The following is an 18710-nucleotide window of genomic DNA, read 5'->3' on the forward strand; positions in this document are numbered from 1 at the left end:
TAATAATGGTGACGTTTGTTAGGCGCTTACTAGGTTCCGAGCACTGTTCTAAGCGCTGGGAAGGATACGAAGTAAGCGCTCAATAAAGATGAATGAACGAATGGGGGGACTACAAGGTGATCAGGTTGTTCCACGGGGGACTCACACTTTTAAACCCCCATTTGACAGATGAGGGAACTGAGGCACAGAGAATTATAGTAATGATGGTGACATTTGTTAGGCGCTTACTATGTGCCAAGAACTGTTCTAAGCACTGGAAAAGAAACGAGGTCATCAGGTTGTCCCACGGGGGGCTCACACTTTTAACCCCCATTTGACAGATGAGGGAACTGAGGCACAGAGAATAGTAATAATAATGGTGACCTTTGTTAGGCGCTTTCTATGTGCAAAGCACTGTTCTGAGCGCTGGGGGGGATGCAGTGTGATCAAGTTGTCCCACGTGGGGCACACAGCCTTAATCCCCATTTTTACAGATGAGGTAACTGAGGCTCAGAGAAGTTAAGTGACTTGCCCAAGGTCACACAGCCGACTTGTGGTGGAGCTGGGATTCGAACCCATGACCTCTGACTCCAAAGCCCAGGCTCTTTCCACTGAGCCATGCTGCTTCTCTAGGAATAGAATAGTAATAATAATGGTGACATTTGTTAGGCGCTTACTATGTTCCAAGCACTGTTCTAAGCGCTGGGAAGGATACGAGGTAAGCGCTCAATAAAGACGAATGAATGAATGAATGGGGGGACTACGAGGTGATCAGGTTGTTCCACAGGGGGCTCACACCTTTAACCCCCATTTGACAGATGAGGGTACTGAGGCACAGAGAATAGTAATAATAATGGTGACGTTTGTTAGCGCTTACTATGTTCCAAGCGCTGTTCTAAGCGCTGGGAAGGATACGAGGTCATCAGGTTGTCCCACGGGGGGCTCACATTTTAAATCCCCATTTGAGAAGATGAGGGGACTGAGGCACAGAGAATGGTAATAATAATAATGATGGCATTTGTTAAGCGCTTACTATGTGCAGAGCACTGTTCTAAGCGCTGGGAGGGATGCAGTGTGATCAAGTTGTCCCACGTGGGGCGCACAGCCTTAGTCCCCATTTTTACAGATGAGGTAACTGATGCTCAGAGAAGTTAATTGACTTGACCAAGGTCACACAGCCGACTTGTGGTGGGGCTGGGATTCGAACCCACGACCTCTGACTCCAAAGCCCAGGCTCTTTCAACTGAGCCACGCTGCTTCTCCAGGAATAGAATAGTCATAATAATGGTGACACTTGTTAGGCATTTACTATGTTCCAAGCACTGTTCTAAGCGCTGGGAAGGATACGAGGTAAGTGCCCAATAAAGACGAATGAATGAATGAGTGAATGGGGCGACTACAAGGTGATCAGGTTGTTCCACAGGGGGCTCACACTTTTAACCCCCATTTGACAGATGAGGGAACTGAGGCACAGAGAATAGTAGTAATGGTGACATTTGTTAGGCGCTTACTATGTTCCAAGCGCTGGGAAAGATACGAGGTCATCAGGTTGTCCCACGTGGGGCTCACACTTTTAACCCCCATTTGACAGATGAGGGAACTGAGGCACAGAGAATAGTAATAATAATGGTGACATTTGTTAGGCGCTTACTATGTGCAAAGCACTGTTCTAAGCACTGGGAAGGATACGAGGTCATCAGGTTGCCCTACGGGGGGCTCACACTTTTAACCCCCATTTGACAGATGAGGGAACTGAGGCATAGAGAATAATAATAATAATAATGATGATGACATTTGTTAAGTGCTTATTATGTGCCAAGCCCTGTTCTACGCGCTGAGGGGAATACAAGATGATCAGGTTGTCCCATGTGGGGCTCACACTTTTAACCCCCATTTGACAGATGAGGGAACTGAGGCACAGAATTATAGTAATAATGGTGACATTTGTTAGGCACTTACTATGTGCCAAGCACTGTTCTAAGTGCTGGGAAAGATATGAGGTCATCAGGTTGCCCCACGGGGGGCTCACGATTTTCACCCCCATTTCACAGATGAGGTCAGTGAGGTACATTCATTCATTCAGTCGTATTTATTGAGCACTTACTGTGTACAGAGCACTGTACTAAGCACTTGGGAAGTACAAATTGGGATAGTAATTATAACGATGGCATTTGTTAGGCACTTACTATGCTTCAAGCAGTGTTCCAAGCACTGGGAAAGATACGACGTCATCAGGTTGTCCCACGGGGGGCTCACACTTTTAGTCCCCATTTGACGGATGAGGGAACTGAGGCTCAGAGAATAATAATAATAATAATAATAATAATAATAATAATAATAATAATAATAATGGCATTTGTTAGGCACTTACTGTGTGCCAAGCGCTGTTGTACACACTGAGGGGAATACAAGGTGATCAGGTTGTCCCACGTGGGGCTCACACTTTCAATCCCCATTTTACAGATGAGGAAACTGAGGCACATAGAATTATAGTAATAATGATGACATTTGTTAGGCACTTACTATGTGCCAAGCACTGTTCTAAGCACTGGGGTAGATACAAGGTCATCAGGCTGTCCCACGTGGGGCTCACACTTTTAATCCCCATTTTACAGATGAGGGAACTGAGGTACAGAGAATAATAATAATAATGCTTGTATTTGTTAAGTGCTTACTATGTGCCAAGCACTGTTCTAAGCGCTGGGGGGGGGGGGGGTACAAGGTGATCAGGTTGTCCCATGTGGGGCTCACAGTCTTAATCCCCATTTTACATATGAGGTCACTTAGGCACAGACAATAATAATAATAATGATGGCATTTGTTAAGTGCTTACTATGTGCCAAGCACTGTACTAAGCACCACGAAAGATACGAGGTCATCAGGTTGTCCCACGTGGGGCTCACATTTTTAATCCCCATTTTACAGATGAGGCAACTGAGGCACAGAGAATTGTAATAATGATGGTATTTGTTAGGCGCTTACTATGTGCCAAGCACTGTTCTAAGCACTAGTATAGATACAAGGTGATCAGGTTGTGCCATGTGGGGTTCACAGTCTTCATCCCCATTTTACAGATGAGGTCAATGAGGCACTTAGAATAATAATAATGATGGCGTTTATTAGGCGTTTACTATGTGCCAAGCACTGTTCTAAGTCTGGGAAAGATACAAGGTAATCAGGTTGTTCCAAGTGGGGCGCACACTTTTAATCCCCATTTTACAGATAAGGACACTGAGGCACAGAGAATAATAATAATGATGGCATTTGTTAAGCACTTACTATGTGCCAAGCACCGTTCTAAGCACTGGGGTAGATACAAGATAATCAGGTTGTCCCACGTGGGGTTCACAGTCTTCATCCCCATTTTACAGATGAGGGAACTGAGGCCCGGAGAAGTGAAGTGCCTTGCCCAAAGCTGACAGGTGGCTGAGCCGGGATTAGAACCCATGACCTCTGACTCCCAAGCCCGGGTTCTTTCCACTGAGCCACACTGCTTTTGTAGACTCACAGACTTCTAGACCGTGAGCCCGTTGTTGAGTAGGGACTGTCTCTATCTGTTGCCGAATTGTACTTTCCAATAATAATAATAATAATAATGGCATTTGTTAAGCAGTTACTATGTGCAGAGCACTGTTCTAAGCGCTGGGAGGGATACAAGGTGATCAAGTTGTCCCACTTGGGGCTCACAGTCTTCACCCCCATTTTACAGATGAGGGAACTGAGGCTCAGAGAAGTGAAGTGACTTGCCCAAGGTCAGACAGCAGACATGTGGTGGAGCCGGGATTCGAACCCATGACCTTTGACTCCAAAGCCCGGGCTCTTTCCACTGAGCCATGCTGCTTCTCTGTCAGTCCAGTACTCTGCACACAGTAAGTGCTCAGTAAATACAGTTGAATGAAAGAGTTGGGTAGGGACTGTCTCTATATGTTGCCAATTTGTACTTCCCAAGCGCTTAGTACAGTGCTCTGCACATAGTAAGCGCTCAATAAATACGATTGATGATGATGATGATCCTTGTCGGAACGATGGTATTTATTAAGTGCTTCCTATGTGCCCGCCACTGTTCTAAGCGCCGGGGTGGATGCTAGGAAATCAGATTGTCCCACGTGGGGGCTCACCATTTTTAATCCCCATTTTCCAGGCGAGATAACTGAGGTACAGAGAAGTGAAGTGGCTTGCCCAAGGTCACATGGCAGACAAGCGGCGGAGCCGGAGTTAGAACCCACGACCTCTGGCTCCCAAGCCCGGGCTCTTGCCACTAAGCCTCGCTGCTTAAGACGGTGAGCCCCACATAGCACCACCTGATTATCTTGTATCCCCCCGCAGTGCTTAGAACAGTGCTTGGCCCATGGTAAGTGCTTAACAATATAATTATTATAATTATTATTATTATCCTGGGGAGGGCCCGGGGGATTTAGGGACCGGCGGAGGGTGTGAGCCGCCAGGTGTGAGGGGGCTGGCCCTGGCAGGAGGCGGATCCTGGGCTTTGGAAGCCTTGGGCGGCACAGAATCCATCAGGGGTATCTGTTGAGTGCCGGTTATGTGCAGAGCACTGTACTAAGCGCTTGGGAGAGTACAGTGCAGCAGAGTTGGCTGACCACAACGAGCTAGACTGGAAAGTTGTCATGGGCAGGCAGGGTTGTGTCTTGTTATATTGTCCTTTTCCAAGGGCTAAGTGCCGTGTTTTGCACACAGTAAGTGCTCAGTACAGTGCTCAGTGCTCAGACTGAGCCCCTTCCTTCCTCTCCCCCTCGTCCCCCTCTCCATCCCCCCATCTTACCTCCTTCCCTTCCCCACAGCACCTGTATGTATGTACATATGTTTGTACATATTTATTACTCTATTTATTTATTTTACTTGTACATATCTATTTATTTTATTTTGTTAGTATGTTTGGTTTTGTTCTCTGTCTCCCCCTTTTAGACTGTGAGCCCACTGTTGGGTAGGGACTGTCTCCTCTATATGTTGCCAATTTGTACTTCCCAAGTGCTTAGTACAGTGCTCTGCACATAGTAAGCGCTCAATAAACACGATTGATGATGATGAATGAAAGAACAAGTTGACAATCTAGGCAGAAGGCCCTCAGTGAGCAGGGTGGTGGGGCCAAGGTGCGGGCATTGTTCAGAGGAGTGGGCTGCAGTGGGGTTAGTTGCAGTAGTAATAATAATTATAGTATCTGTTAAGCGGTTACTATGGGCTACACACTGTACTAAGCGCTACGGTGGATACAAGCAAATCGGGTTGGACATAGTCCCTGTCCCACATAGAGCTCACAGTCTTAATCCACTTTTTACAGATGAGGTAACTGAGGCACAGTGAAGTGACTTCAGTCGTATTTATTGAGCGCTTACTGTGTGCCCAAGGTCACAGAGCAGACAAGTGGTGGAGCCAGGATTAGGACCAACGACCTTCTGAGTCCCAGGCCTTTGCTCTTTCCATTCATTCAGTCGTATTTATTGAGTGTTTACTGGGTGCAGAGCACTGTACTAAGCGCTTTCCAGTTGGCAGACCCGTTCCCTGCCTACAGTGAGCTTATAGTCTAAGCAGAAGGCCCCCCCGGGTGGACTGGATGGCAGGGTCAGGGTGCGGGCAACATTCAGGGTAGCAGGCCACGGTGGGGGTTAGTTATGACATAGAGGCTCTTATACTTTCGGGGCCGGGCAGCGGCCCAGGGGAGCCGGAGAGTGTTTATAAATTCCCGGTGAGGAAGTTGGAAAGACCAGGTCTTTAAACCATGCCAAGAAAGAGGAAGAAGGGCAGGGTGCATTTAGCGTTCCGGAGGAAGGTGCTCAAGCTATAGCATACTTTCCCAAGTGCTCAGTACAGTGCCCTGCACATGGTAAGCGCTCAATAAATATCAGCGATGATGGTAACATCTCAGAAGGCGGGGGAGACAGGTCATGTTTACTGTCTCCAGAGTGGGGGGACTTCTGTAAATCCCATTTCAGGGTTGGCTGTATTGAACTTTCAGGAAAGGGAGGGGCCTACATAGTTTCACTTTGCACAGAAGGGCAGAGTTGGGAGCACCGCAGGCTGTGTAGAGTGAAGCTGGAGGGTAACGGGGCCACTGGATGTACTGAACGTCTTTCAGCATCATCTTTCTACAAAAACATTCAGGACATGTCACCCCCCCTCCTCAAAACTCTCCAGTGGTTGCCCATCCACCTCCTTTTCAAATAAAAACTCCTCACCATTGGCTTTAAAGCAGTCCATCACCTTTCTTCCTCCTACCTCACTTCCCTTCTCTCCTTCTACAACCCAACCCACACACTTCACTCCTCTAGTGCTAACCTTCTCACCCTGCCATTCCCTGCCCACCTCCTGACTCTGACCTGGAATTCCCTCCCTCCTTCAATCCGACAATTACTCTCCCCCACTTCAAAGCCTTACTGAAGACACATCTCTTCCAAGAGGCCTTCCCAGACTAAGCGTCACTTTTCCTCATCTCCCACTCCCTTCTGCATCACCCTGACTTGCTCCCTTTTCTCTTCCCCCCTCCCAGCCCCGCAACACTTATGTATATATCTGGCATTTTATTTATTTATATTGATATCTGTCTCCCCCGCTGTAGACTGTGAGCTCATTGTGGCACGGATTGTCACTGTTTATTGTTGTATTGTATTTTCCTAAGTGCGTAGTACAGTGCTATGCGCACAGTAAGCTCTTAGTAAATTTGAATGAATGAACATCTTAGTGTGATCAAGGGAGGACAGAGTATGTATAAATGACCCATGAGGATGGCTGTGATATAGTATGTAAGTAATGTCGTAGTGAGTGTGTGTATACAGATGACCTGAGAGGAGGGCTGTGGTGTAATATGTAGTATCCTGGTGACAGTGGCAAGGAGATAATGTGTAAATAATTGGTCAGTGAGGGTGATGAAGGGACATGGTATATGGGGTGGGGAGAGAGTGTTTAGTTATATGGGCGTTTATTTTTAAATGGTCTTTGTTCAATACTTTTTATGTGCCAGCCACAGTACTAAATGCTGGAGTAGATACAGGGTAAACAGGTTGGAGGCAATCCCTGTCGCACATGGGGCTCCCAGTTTTAATCCCCATTTTACAGGTGTTTCTAGACTGTAAGCCCAGTGTGGGCAATGATTGTCTCTCTCTTTATTGCTGAATTGTACTTTCCAAATGCTTAGTACAGAGCTCTGCACACAGTAAGCGCTCAGTTAATAGGATTGAAGGGATGAATGAACCCAGGTCCTCTGATTCCTAGGCCCGTGCTCTTTCCACTAGGCCCCACAGCTTCTCTGGTGAAGGTTGCAGGAAGATGCTTCGGTCCACTGACTGTGACTGGGGTCACTGGGGGCTCCAGTGACTGGCGTCAGGCTTTCCACTCCGCCCAGAGGAGAAAGTCAGTGGATACTGTGCTGGCCCCGGAAACAATCAGCCCTTGCCTTCACTCTGATGTTCCTGCTATTTTCCAGCTCTGGTCTGTCCAGTTGTGCAGAGAGCAACTGCAGGTATGCATTTCCTCTTTTGCTGCTCTGTTCTTTGTGGTTTTTTTCTTTCTCTTCCCAGTAAAGTGCAAAAGACTCTCCTGACCCATAATCATAATAATACTAGTGGTATTTGTGAAGCATTTACTATGTGCCGGGCACTGTATTAAGCACTGGGGTGGATACAGTCAGGTCAGACACAGTCCCTGTCCCACGTGGGGTTCACAGTCTCAACCCCCATTTTATAGATGAGGCGACTGAGGCCTCACTAAATCCATCTGAGCGTTATACTTAATGATAGCGTAGAGAAAGGGTAAGACCGCTGTAGCGTCTGCTGCTCCCGAGGTCTCAGTGAGTCTGTTCTCTGACCCCGGGTCCCCTCAGTTCTCATTCATTCAGTCAATCGTATTTATTGAGCGCTTACTGTGTGCAGAGCACTGTACTAAGCGCTTGGAAAGTACAGTTCAGCTACAGAGACAGTCCCTACCCAACAACGGGCTCACAGTCTAGAAGGGGGAGACAGACAACAGAACAAAACACCGGCTGTATTGCAGTGATGGACGGCTGGGTGAAGGGGGAATGTCTGAGGGAGTGTGGATGGTTCAGCACAGACCCTCCCCACTACTGTCACAACCAACCAAATCCAAGTCTCGTGCCGGCCGGAGCACTTACCTCTCCCCGCCTAGACACTGGAGCCTCAACAGCACCCACTCAAATAGCAAGGGGCCAGGAAAGAGGCCCTGCGGATTTTCACGGGCTCAGTGGGCAAGATATTGATTCTCAGAGGCACTCGCGTTCACAGATACAGTGTCATCTTTGACCTGGAGGCTAGGGAGCCGACTTTGGCCCCAGCATGTAACGAGGGTACACATAATAATAGTGTGGCGTTTGCTTAGCGCATACTATGTGCCAAGTACTGTTCTATAAACACTGGAGTTGGAATAAGATAATCAGGTCAGACCCTGTCCCTGTCTCACGGGGCTCACAGCCAAGGTAGAAGGGAGAACAGGTTTTTAATTCCCATTTTATAGATGAGGCAGCTGAGGCTCAGAGAAGTGACACTTGTCACTTCTCTCCCCGCTTAGACACTGGAGCCTCAACAGTGCCCACTCAAATAGCAAGGGGCCAGGAAAGAGGCCCTGCGGATTTTCTTTAGAGAAGCGGCGTGGCTCAGTGGAAAGAGCATGGGCTTTGGAGTCAGAGGTCAAGGGTTCAAATCCCGGCTCTGCCAATTGTCAGCTGTGTGACTTTGGGCAAGTCACTTCACTTCTCTGTGCCTCAGTTCCCTCATCTGTAAAATGGGGATTAAGACTGTGAGCCCCCCGTGGGACAACGGGATCACCTTGTAACCTCCTCAGCGCTTAGAACAGTGCTTTGCACATAGTAAGCGCTTAATAAATGCTATCATTATTATTGTCCAAGATCACCCAGCAGGGAAGTGGCAGAGTGGGGATTAGAACTCAGGTCCCCTGGGTTCCAAGCCTGTGATCTATCCACTTGGCCATGTTTCCTAGTTCAAATCTGTATGATACCCAGGGGTAGGAGAACATACAGACTGTAAGCGGTAGTAATCTCGTTACGGGCAGGGAACGTGTCTTGCTAATTTTGTTGTATTGTGTGCTCCCAAGCGCTTAGCACAGTGCTCTGCACATAGTAAGCTTTCAGTAAATATGATTGATTTGAAAAGGCAACGAGGCCTTGTGGAAAAGAACATGGGCCTGGGAATCAGGAGATCTCCAGTACAGTGCTCTGCACACAGTAAGCGCTCAATAAATACGATTGATTTATCTCCAGTTCTCACCCAAATTCGGCCACTTGCCTGCTGGCTGGCTTTGGGCAAGTCACAACCTCTTTGGGTCTCAGTTTCCCGAGCTGTAAAATGGGGGTAGGAACTTGCTCTCGATACCTCCTAGGTTGTGAGCTTCATGGGGTGGGGTGGGGGAGGGCAGGGTCTGTGTCTGATCTGACTAGCTTGAGTCTACCCCCTGTGCTTAGTACAGTGCTTGATCCAAACTGAGCCCATAATAAATAATGCAACTATTACAACATCTCAATGGGAGCGTTGAGAGCCCAGTGGGTATATTAATATCTCAGGGAGGGAATTGGTGGGGCATAGGACTTACGGTGTCCTGCAGAGATGGTCAGGATATATAACAATCAATCAATCGCATTTATTGATCGCTTACTGTGTGCAGAGCACTGTACTAAGTGCTTGGGAAGTACAAGTTGGCAACAAATAGAGACGGTCCCTACCCAACAGTGGGCTCACAGTCTAGCACATCCTTGGGGAGCACAGAGAAAGCCAGGACACAAAATCCATTCTGATACGGGTGATGGCCCAGGGTGTAGAGTGCGTCCCAGGTTGAGGAAGAAAAGAGTGTTGGGAATGCTGTAGGATGAAGGATGGAGCTGACAGAATGTATAGTAATAATAATAATAATGATTGTGGTATTTGTTAAGCACCCCCTATGTGCCAGGCACTGTACTAAGCCCTGGGGCCAGATACAAGCAAATCAGGTTGGACACAGTCCCTGTCCCATGTGGGGCTCATAGTTTCAATCCCCATTTTTCAGAGGAGGTAACTGAGGTCCAGAGAAGTGAAGTGACTTGCCCCGGGTCACACAGCAGATAAGTGGCAGAGCGGGATTAGAACCCATAGCCTTCTTACTCCCAGGCCTGTACTCTATCCACTAGGCCACACTGCTTCTCCAGGGGCGCTACAAGGGGAGGGCCAGGGTGTGTCTGACTTGCTCGCGTAAGGGGAGGGAGGGTGGTGTGTTCAAGGGTGTCTCGGAGGCTTTTAGGATTGTGGTGGATAGTCAGGAAACAGGCCTGCCAAACGTGGCAGAGAATAACGGGCGAATGACATCAGAAAGAGGCGGTTTCAGGGCAGTGGAAAGTGATCATCTCCTCGGCATGGTGGTGAGGGGACAAGCCTGGAGTTGCCCGGGACTTTGAAGTTTTGAGTCTGGGGCTAAGGGTGACTAGCATTCCGACTTGGTGGAGGCAACAGGATATGGGCCTTCTGATTGAGAGAAGAGTTCAGGACCCCTCACGTCCCTTAGGGGCACCCCGAGGCGGGGCACATTATTCTGGACAGGGGTGGCTGAAGTTTTAGTGGGAGTGGTCAGAAGCTAACATCTGGTGGGCAGGGCCAAGTGTAAAGATGATGGTGCCTGCCCACTGGTGGCGTTGGGATGAGGGTGGTCCAGACAGATAATGGTAATGATGGTATTTGTTAAGCGCTTACTATGTGCCAAGCACTGTTCTGGCAGAGGCCCGGATGGGCAGGATTTGGCATGATGTCCTCCTGGCTTGGAGGGGCTGGAGGCCAGAGAGGGGTGGATGGGGAACAGGTGATCATAATAATAAACAGTAATTATGATATTTGTTAAGCGCTTGCTAGGTGCCAAGCACTGTACTAAGCACCAGGGTAGATACAGGATTATCAGGTCGGACACAATCCCTGTCCCACATGAGACTCCCCTGCCAAAGTGCGGTGGGGGGACAGGTATCGAACGGCCATTATGCAGTTGAGGAAACAGGCACGGAGAAGTGAAGGGCACACGGCAAGGACCCCGTGGGGTGTTTATGTTGTCCCATTTGAGGGGAGGGGGTGGAGAAGGAGTCGGGTGGAGCAGACCGGCCAGGACACACCGGGACTTGCCAATATTGTCTCAGTTCACCCGGCAAACAGTTGCTACTGTCAGCTGCCCTCCGCCTCTGCTTATCGGTTGTGGTTGGTTTGATGTCCGACAGCCTCCTCCGCCTCCTGCTGCCCACCCTGCTCATCGCCCGGGCTGGGGGTGGGGGCGACCGTCTATTAAGCTCCTGAGGCCTCTATGTGAGGTCCGTTCAGGTGCCAGGACGAGGGCAGTGCCAGTTGGCGGGGGGTGGGTGCGTGGAGTTCTTGGTGGAGGAGGGGGACGGGAGCCCGATTGGGGTTGCCCGAAGCTGAACTGGGCGGGTGGGGCTGTGCCGTGGCCTTGTTGGGGTCCCCTGCCCGGGACCCGATGGCCAGTCGGGAGAGGACAAAGAGCGAGGAGCATCTGGGGGCCCAGGGGAGGTGAGGCGGAGGGACGGGTGCCAGAGGGCCTTCCCTGTTTGGGGAATGGTGGCGTGACGGAAGGCCTGGCCGTGAGGCTCTGCTTGCCAGTATGATGGGGCCAGGCCGGTGGCTCCCGGTGCTCCTGGGGGGCCACCGATCCCGTTGACTGACCCATCGTAGGCTCGGTGGCCCAGGGGACTCCCGGAGGAAGGGCCAAGAACCAGGATCTCCAGAGCAGGAAAGGCGGTTGGGTTCCTCCATTGTCTCAGACAACACCGCCCCACATCCCTCTCACCCCCACAAACACACACATAATCACATCAGCCCAGGGGGCCCTGAGTCACTGTTGGCAAGGAAAAATCAGTGGGAGTGTGGTAAGCAATCAGTGGTGTTTATGGAGTGCTTACCCTGTGCACTGCACAGTACTGAGCACCTGGGAGGGAAATAATAATAATGATGATGGTATTTGTCAAGCACTTAGTACAGTGCTGTGCTGACAGTAAGCGCTCAATAAATACGATTGAATGAATTTGTAAGGCGCTTACCGTGTGCCAAGCACTGTTCTAAGCGCTGGGGTAGATAGAAGGTTGTCAGGTTGTCCCACGTGGGGCTCACAGTCTTAATCCCCGTTTTACAGAGGAGGTAACAGAGGCCGGAGAAGTCGTGACTTGCCCAAAGGCACACAGCTGACAAGTGGCGGAGCTGGGATTAGAACCCACGACCTCTGACTCCCAAGCCCGGGCTCTTTCCACTGAGCCATGCTGCTTCTCTACAATAGTGTCGGGGTGACATGATCCAGCGTGGCTCAGTGGAAAGAGCACGGACTTTGGAGTCAGAGGTCATCGATTCAAATCCCGGCTCCCCCACTTGTCAGCTGCGTGACTTTGGGCAAGTCACTTAACTTCTCTGTGCCTATTACCTCATCTGTAAAATGGGGATTAAGACTGTGAGCCCCACGTGGGACAACCTGATCAACTCGTAAACTCCCCAGCGCTTAGAACAGTGCTTTGCACATAGTAAGTGCTTAATAAATGCCATCATTATTATTATTATTATTATCCCTCCCTTTGAGCAGCCCTGGCCTGGAGCTGGGGGAGCTTGGCCCCAGGGCCTCAGACCTCCCACTGCTGCCTCCGCCCGCCCGGTTTCCAGGGCAAAGGTTGGTGTGTGAAGCTCAGCCTCGCCCTCTCCACACACCAGCCCTGCCCGTCTCCGGCTCCCGCCCCTCGGCACGCGGGGCCACATCTGGCGGGACCCTTCCCAGGTCGAGGACCACCCTCCCAGGTCAGTGGAGGAGCCTGGGCCCCTAGCCTCTGGTCCTCTGCCCACTTTGGAGGGGCGGAGGGAGAGGAAGGGGGAGCAGGCAGGTCTCCCTGGGGTCCAAAGTGACCGCTGTGGGGAAGGGTCTGGACTGGCTGGCCGGACCCCTGGCTCAGGTCACCCCACTCGGCCGTGTCCAGCCTTCTCTTCCTCTCTGTGGTGACCCGGGTTTGCTGGACAGAGGTCTGGTCCCTGCCCCCTCATCCTCTTGGGATACTCTGGTTGGCAGGGGGTAGGGCGGAGCACTGCCTCCCCTATAATATGCCCACAGCCCCTTCTCTCCCCCGGGACCGAGAGCAACTGGGTCCAGCAGGGGAAGAACTGTGAGCCCACTGTTGGGTAGGGACTGCCTCCATATGTTGCCAACTTGTACTTCCCAAGCGCTTAGTACAGTGCTCTGCACACAGTAAGCTCTCAATAAATACGATTAATTGATTGATTGAAGAAGTAGCCGGGATAATTATAATAATAATGATGGCATTTGTTCAGTGCTTACCATGTGCCGAGCACTGTTCTAAGTGCTGGGGTACATACAAGGTTATCAGGTTGTCCCACGGTGGGGCTCACAGTTTTAATCCCCGTTTTACAGATGAGGTAACTGAGGAACAGAAAAGTTAAGCGGCCAAGGTCACACAGCAGACAAGGGGCGGAGCCGGGATTAGACTCCCAAGCCCGTTCTCAATCAATCAATCAATCATATTTATTGAGCGCTTACTGTGTGCAGAGCACTGTACTAAGCGCTTGGGAAGTACAAGTTGGCAACATATAGAGACAGTCCCTACCCAACAGTGGGCTCACAGTCTAAAAGGGGGAGACAGAGAACAAAACCAAACATACTAACAAAATAAAATAAATAGAATAGATATGTACAAGTAAAATAAGTAAATAAATAGAGTAATAAATATGTGCAAACATATATACAGGTGCTGTGGGGAAGGGAAGGAGGTAAGATGGGGGGGGATGGATTCTCGTTCCACTAAGCCACGCTGGGTCTGTGTCTGGGCTCAGTGGCCCAGGGGAACCCGGGCAGACAGGGAGGTCACTTTGGGGACAAAGGAGGGGAGCCCGTCTGGATCTCCGAATCGCTTTGTCCCACCAGTTTCTGTTTCTGCCCGTGGCGGGTGGCAGGTCGAGAGCGGGCATGGCTCGTTTACCCTCCAAGGGCTTTGGGGGCTCGCTCAGCCTTGCTTGGTGGTTGGAAGTGGGCAGGAGCCGGGAGCAGATAAGGAGGGCAAAGCAGCTTTAGGAGACTAACTCTGAAGGGGGACTTCTGAACTGCCTGGACCAACCCCTGAAGAGGGGGTCTCTGAGGGGCCGGGTACGGCACTGGACGGGTGGTCTGGGTTGGGGTGGGAGGGAGGGTGTTTCCAAAACAAAGCCCGAGTCCCTGAGGTCGGGGGAACCTCGGGGCTGGAGGAGGGTTAGGATTAGGGTTGGCTTTCCCCATCCTATCCAGGGTGTGGAGGCCGGATGGGCCAAGCTGGGCAGAATTTCCCAAGACCATTCCCCAGAATCCATTCCTTCCTTGCCCCTTTGGTCGCCCAGGTCCCGGGTCCGAGAGCCTGGAGCACCCTTGGGTAGAGATACAGTCCGTGGGGCGTGTGCTTCCGTGGCAGGGGGTCCAAAAAGCTAGCCTCCAGATCCAGCCCCCTCTAGCCTGAGCCCCCAGTGCTGTCATCATCATCATCAATCGTATTTATTGAGCGCTTACTATGTGCAGAGCACTGTACTAAGCGCTTGGGAAGTACAAATTGGCAACATATAGAGACAGTCCCTACCCAACAGTGGGCTCACAGCCTAAAAGGGGGAGACAGAGAACAAAACCAAACATACTAACAAAATAAAATAAACAGAATAGATATGTACAAATAAAATAAATAAATAGAGTAATAAATATGTACAAACATATATACATATATACAGGTGCTGTGGGGAAGGGAAGGAGGTAAGATGGGGGGGATGGAGAGGGGGACGAGGGGGAGAGGAAGGAAGGGGCTCAGTCTGGGAAGGCCTCCTGGAGGAGGTGAGCTCTCAGCAGGGCCTTGAAGGGAGGAAGAGAGCTAGCTTGGCAGAAGGGCAGAGGGAGGGCATTCCAGGCCCGGGGGATGACATGAGCCGGGGGTCGATGGCGGGACAGGCGAGAGCGAGGTACGGTGAGGAGATCAGCGGCGGAGGAGCGGAGGGTGCGGGCTGGGCTGTAGAAGGAGAGAAGGGAGGTGAGGTAGGAGGGGGCAAGGTGATGGACAGCCTTGAAGCCCAAGGTGAGGAGTTCCTGCCTGATGCGCAGATTGATTGGTAGCCACTGGAGATTTTTGAGGAGGGGAGTGATATGCCCAGAGCGTTTCTGGACAAAGATAATCCGGGCAGCAGCATGATGTATGGATTGAAGTGGAGAGAGACACGAGGATGGGAGATGAGAGAGAAGGCTGATGCAGTAGTCCAGATGGGATAGGATGAGAGCTTGAATGAGCAGGGTAGCGGTTGGGATGGAGAGGAAAGGGCGGATCTTGGCAATGTTGCGGAGCTGAGACCGGCAGGTTTTGGTGACGGCTTGGATGTGAGGGGTAAATGAGAGAGCGGAGTCGAGGATGACACCAAGGTTGCGGGCTTGTGAGACGGGAAGGATGGTAGTGCCGTCAACAGAGATGGGAAAGTCAGGGAGAGGGCAAGGTTTGGGAGGGAAGACAAGGAGTTCAGTCTTCGACATGTTGAGCTTTAGGTGGCGGGCAGACATCCAGGTGGAGATGTCCTGAAGGCAGGAGGAGATGCGAGCCTGGAGGGAGGGGGAGAGAGCAGGGGCAGAGATGGAGATCTGGGTGTCATCAGTGTAGAGATGATAGTGGAAGCCGTGGGAGCGAATGAGGTCACCAAGGGAGTGTGTGTAGATCGAGAACAGAAGGGGACCAAGCACTGAACCTTGGGGAACCCCCACAGTAAGAGGATGGGAGGGGGAGGAGGAGCCTGCAAAAGAGACTGAGAAAGAACGACCAGAGGGAACGTGGCAGGGGGAGGCTCGTGGCTCACCCTCGCCCAGCCCGGGCAGGAGGAAGTTCCCCCTCAGAAGGGGACATCCTGCTCAGAGCCGGGACGGACATCGGCCTCCGCTCCACTCGGCCGGCTGGCTGCTGGAGTGAGGAAGGGCCCCTCCCTCAAGGGATGGAGGCACAGAGACTTGGTCGGGACATCAATTAATCAATCAGTCAGTAGTATTTATTGAGCACTGACTGTTTGCAGAGCACTGTGTCCAGCACTTGGGACCCGACAGTACACTACATTCGGTAGACGTGATCTTTGCCCTTAGGTAGTTTATGGTCTAGTGGGGAAGACGGGCATCGGATGCTCTGCCTCAGGGGCCGCCCGCCCTCTCGTCGGCTGTCATCGTAATAATAATAATGGCATTTGTTAAGCGCTTACTATGTGCAAAGCACTGTTCTGTGCGCTGGGGAGGATACAAGGTGATCATCTTGTCCCATGTGGAGTTCACAGTCTTCATCCCTCCTTCCTCTCCCCCTCCTCCATCCTTCCCCCCTTCCCTTCCCCACAGCACCTGTATATATGTTTGTACGTATTTATTACTCTATTTATTTTACTTGTACATATCTATTCTATTTATTTTATTTTGTTAATATGTTTTGTTCTCTGTCTCCCCCTTCTAGACTGTGAGCCTACTGTTGGGTAGGGACTGTCTCTATATGTTGCCAACTTGGACTTCCCAAGTGCTTAATACAGTGCTCTGCACACAGTAAGTGCTCAATAAATACGATTGATTGATTGATTGATTAGCATTACAAAGAGGAGTAGTGGCAGAGTGTAAGGGTATGTACATAAGTTCTGTGGGGCTGAGGGTGGGGTGAGTATCAAAACGCTTAAGGGATTCAAACCCAAGTGCATAAAGCACACCGAAGACGTACTGGTAATAATAGTGGTGGTATTTGTTAAGCATGTACTAGGTGCCAAGCTGGGTAATCAGTAATTACCAGCAATCAGTACTGGTAACTGTCCAGAAGTGGTCTGGGCATGTTACTCCCCTCCTCAAAAATCTCCAGTGGCTACCAATCAATCTGTGCATCAGGCAGAAACTCCTCACCCTGGGCTTCAAGGCTGTCCAACCCCTCGCCCCTCCTACCTCACCTCCCTTCTCTCCTTCTCCAGCCCAGCCCGCACCCTCTGCTCCTCTGCCGCTAATCTCACCGGGCCTCGTTCTCGCCTGTCCCGCCATCGACCCCCGGCTCACGTCATCCCCCGGGCCTAGAATGCCCTCCCTCTGCCCATCCGCCAAGCTAGCTCTTTTCCTCCCTTCAAGGCCCTACTGAGAGCTCACCTCCTCCAGGAGGCCTTCCCAAACGGAGCCCCTTCCTTCCTCTCCCCCTCGTCCCCCTCTCCATCCCCCTCATCTTACCTCCTTCCCTTCCCCACAGCACCTTTATATATGTATATATGTTTGTACATATTTATTACTCCATTTATTTATTTATTTATTTTACTTGTACATATCTGTTCTATTTATTTTATTTTGTTAGTTTGGTTTTGTTCTCTGTCTCCCCCTTTTAGACTGTTAGCCCACTGTTGGGTAGGGACTATCTCTATATGTTGCCAACTTGTACTTCCCAAGCACTTAGTACTGTGCTCTGCACACAGTAAGCGCTCAATAAATACGATTGATTGATTGGTAATACAAGGTAATCAGGTTGTCTCACGTGGGGCTCACAGTCTTAATCCCCATTTGACAGATGAGGGAAGTGAGGCACAGAGAGGTTAAGTGACTTGCCCAAAGTCACGCAGCTGACAAGTGGCAGAGCCGGACTTAGAACGCACGACCTCTGACTCCCAAGCCAGGGCTCTCTGGCCAGAGTAATAGTGGAGATGGGGAGTAGGGTGGGGAGATGAGGGGTGGTCAGGGAAGGCTTTCTGGAGGAGGTGTGATTTTAAGAAGGCTTTGAAAAGGGAGACAGCTGTAGTCTGTTGGATGTGAAGTGGGAGGGAGGTACAGGTAGGAGGGAAGGCTTGAGAGAGGGGTCGATGGCGATGGAGACGAGATGGAGGTACAGTGAGTACGTTGGGGTTAGGGGAGCAAGGTGAATGTGTTGGGTTGTAGACTGTCAGCCTGTTGTGGGCAGGGATTGTCTCTTGCTGAATTGTACTTTCCAAGCGCTTAGTACATTGTTCTGCACACAGTAAGAGCTCAGTAAATACGACTGAATGAATGAATAGTGGGAGATGAGCGAGGTGAGGTAAGAGGGTGAGGGGTTTCTGGCTGATCCAGAGAGAGAAGGGCGACTATTGGAAGGTTTTAAAGAGTAGAGAGAGCTGTGTGCAGAACAATTTTTTAGAGAAATGTCTGGGCAGGAGAATGAATTATGGACTAGAGAAGGGCAAGGCTGGAGGTAAGGAGGTCAGTGAGGAGGCTGATGCAGAAATCAAGGCGGGAAATGCTGTGAAGGTAGACATAAGATTTGGTGACAAACTGAATCTCCGTGTTGAATGAGACAGATGAGTTGAGGATGAGTCCAAGATTGCGGACTTGTGAGACAGGAAAGGTGGTGGTGGTGGCGGTGGTGATGTCTACAGTGACCTCCTGCTTGCCAAATCCAGTGGCTCCTACTCTGTCCTAATCCTCCTCGACCTCTCAGCTGCCTTTGACACTGTGGACCACCCCCTTGTCAACACGCTGTCCAACCTTGGCTTCACAGACTGTGTCCTCTCCTGGTTCTCCTCTTATCTCTCCAGCCATTCATTCTCAGTCTCTTTTGCGGGCTCCTCCTCCCATCCCCTTACTGTAGGGGTTCCTCAAGGGTCAGTTCTCAGTCCCCTTCTGTTCTCTATCTACACTCACTCCCTTGGTGACCTCATTCGCTCCCACGGCTTCAACTATCATCTCTACGCTGATGATACCCAAATCTACATCTCTGCCCCTGC

The sequence above is a fragment of the Tachyglossus aculeatus genome, chromosome 2 (assembly GCF_015852505.1).
Source record: "Tachyglossus aculeatus isolate mTacAcu1 chromosome 2, mTacAcu1.pri, whole genome shotgun sequence".
Taxonomy (NCBI): Eukaryota; Metazoa; Chordata; class Mammalia; order Monotremata; family Tachyglossidae; genus Tachyglossus; species Tachyglossus aculeatus.